At 56.7% G+C, this 3,040-nt stretch overlaps 1 pseudogene; it reads left to right on the forward strand.

Moving 5' to 3' along the window:
* The first annotated feature begins 1,239 nt into the window (after window positions 1-1,239).
* On the forward strand, window positions 1,240-2,417 carry LOC119272865 (annotated as a pseudogene).
* The last annotated feature ends 623 nt before the right edge of the window (window positions 2,418-3,040 follow it).

Below are 3,040 nucleotides of genomic sequence, written 5' to 3' on the forward strand. Positions count from 1 at the left end.
CCAAGGCGGAGGCCCTCCATGCCTTCTACACCACCCTCCTTGGTCGGACTAGGGACCCCGTCTGGCGCTTCAACCTGCAGGCGCTATACGAGGGGGGGGGGGGCACTGTTGATGGCGCCAAGCTTGTCGCCCCCTTCGAGATGCCTGAGATCAAGGCGGCGGTCGCCAGCCTCAACAGAACCAGCGCCCCGATGGCCTTGGTCCGGGCTTCTACCAGGCCGCCTGGGATCTGGTCTCCGGCGACGTGATGCGGTTGATGGAGGGGTTCTACGGCAACTCTGTGAACCTCTAATGTATCAACCGCGCACATGTTGTGCTGCTTCCCAAGGCCGAGGGGGTGCTTGCGCCCGGTGGTTTCTGACCCATCTCGCTCCAGAATTGTGATATCAAGATCCCGTGCAAGGTTCTGACCACGCGCCTTCAACAAAAAATCTCGGATGTGGTGGATGTGGACCAGTCCGGGTTAATTAAGGGGAGGAGCATCTCCGAGAACTTTGTGTATGCAACGGAAATTGTCCAATGCTGTGAGACTCGACGGGTTCCCTCGTTGGTCCTGAAGCTGGACTTTGCCAAAGCCTTTGACTCCATCGACTAGAGAAGCCTTCGCCTAATTATGGAGGTGCGTGGCTTCCTGCCCCTCTGGTGTGACTGGATGGACTCGATCTTCCAGTCGTCCATGTCTGCGATGGTCCTTAATGGCGTACCCGGGCAATGGATCAAATGCAAGAAAGGATTGCGGCAGGGGGACCCCCTCTCCCCCTACCTGTTCCTGCTCATCGTGGATGTGCTCCAACAGATGGTCAAGAGAGATGGTGGGATGCGTCACCCTCTGTTTGATGATGCGCCCCCGCTTGTCCTTCGGTACGCTGATGACACCATCATCATCATGCGTGCGGAGCTGGACGCGGTTCGGCGCCTCAAGGGCATCCTGGACGATTTCATGGCGGCGACGGGCTTGTTATCAACTTCCACAACAGCACCGTCACGCCCGTTCATGTCCCCGAGGATGATCTTCGCGAGATGGTCCATGTGTTGGGCTGCCGCGTTGGGAGCTTCCCTCACATCTACCTCGGCCTGCCGCTCTTCAACCGCAAGCTCTCCATGGACAACTTCCTCCCGCTCATTGCCAAAGCTGAGTGCTACCTCTCCGACTGGCGCGCTCAGCTCCTGTCCTTCGGGGGGAGCCTGGTGCTGCTCAACATCGTGCTGGATGCTCTCCCCACGTATGGCATGTCTGCGATGGAGGTCCCGCCCTCTGTCCTCCGGGCGATCGACGCCCTGCGCCGATCCTTCCTCTGGACTGCAACGGACAAGGCCTCGGGGGCCTAGTGTCTCGTGGCCTGGGATCGCGTTGTCCGTCCCAAGGGGGAGGGAGGGTTGGTGGTACGCACCCTCACGGTCCAGAACCGGTGCCTCCTGCTGAAGCTCCTTCACCGTCTACACTCGTGCCAGGATGCGCCGTGGGCTCGCTGGGTTTGGGGGGAGCTGGGGCGCTCACTGCTGACCTCAGCAGCGGCGGTGTCGCTCCCCGGACCACACTGGGCTTCCTTGGCCAAGCGTATGCATGTGTACAGGGCGGTCACCATTGTCTCCGTCGGTGACAGGCGCACTACAGCGTTCTGGCTGGATTCTTGGTTGCCCGGCGGTGCCCTCTCCATCCAGATGAGCTCCCTCTTCTCCCACACCACCATGCCTGCGGTCTCGGTGGTTCACGTCATTCAGCACGGGCTTGCCGGGGTCCTCGTCCCCCGCCCGAACCATGCGGGCACCCGGGAGTGCCAAGTGCTCCTCCCAATCGTCTGGGCGCTGGTCCTCACAGCAGAGCCGGATGTTCGGACCCTCCGCCTAGGCTGTGCCAAGGGTGCTGGGCTCTCCTCTGCTGGCCTCTACCAACTTTGCCATTTTGGTGGGGTGCTTGCGCCGTACGCCGACTTTGTCTGGAAGAACTACGTTCCAAGTCGAGTCTGCTTCTTCGCCTGGCTCTTGGTCCAGGCTCGGATCCAGACGAGAGACGTTCTCCTGCGAAAGCACATTGTGGAGGAGGCTGGGGCTGGCTGCCCCATCTGTTCGGTGCACATGGAGACGGCAGAGCATCTCATCTTCGGCTGTCCCTTTGCTTAGCACTTCTGGTCTATGGTGGGGGTCGCCTCGGCGGCTCTTCTGTTGAGCTGCTGCACACTATGTCCCCCACTAGCTCGGTGCCGGCGCGGACGGGCTCGACCTTCCTCCTCCTTTGCTGTTGGCAACTTTGGAAGCACCACAACGCGGTGGTCTTCCAGGGATTGCCCCCGTCGCTCCCCCGACTACTGCACTTATGTAGGGAAGACGCCGTGCTTTGGCAGGTGCGTCTGCCTGTTGCTCTGAAGCAGGCGTCTGATGCGTGGCTGGACTGCCTGGCAAATCCTCGAGCTGCCTGATGCATGTAGCCTTGCTCCCTCCCCCCTCTTCACTCTTCCCCCATACAAAATGTACTTGTGCATGTTGTTTACTTGGGCATTTTGGCCCACATATATAAAAATTCAGGTGGGGAAAACTCTCCCCCCGTGAAAATTAAAAAAAACTTCAGTGCAGAAATATCTACATACTTTCGAGCTATTAGTTTTGCGAGAAGATGATAGTATATAGCAGAACATACCTGCTTACAAGCTAGCAAGCTGCTGGGTTGAGTCCCTAGGAGATTAGCTAGCTATAGATACTCGCCGGATGGAAACCATATATACTAACCTAGCTGACTATCATGGTTACTAGTTAATCCTATTCGGTGTTTGCAGGAAGGTGATGATCTTTTAGGCCAACAACTTATGGCGTGAGTTCACGTCTTCACGTACGCACACAGATGATCATCTAAAGTAGATGTTTATACATCAATTGTTATGATAACTTACGTACTTATCGATCTGATTATTGATATACCACTATGAAGATTGCGTTAGTGCCACCCCACCAAACCGACGAGAGAAAAACCCTCACTCACTACACACTTCATTGGATATTACACAAAGTTCTAATACCAGGATATTAATGCGTTGTGTGACTCTAT

The sequence above is a fragment of the Triticum dicoccoides genome, chromosome 3A (assembly GCF_002162155.2).
Source record: "Triticum dicoccoides isolate Atlit2015 ecotype Zavitan chromosome 3A, WEW_v2.0, whole genome shotgun sequence".
NCBI lineage: Eukaryota > Viridiplantae > Streptophyta > Magnoliopsida > Poales > Poaceae > Triticum > Triticum dicoccoides.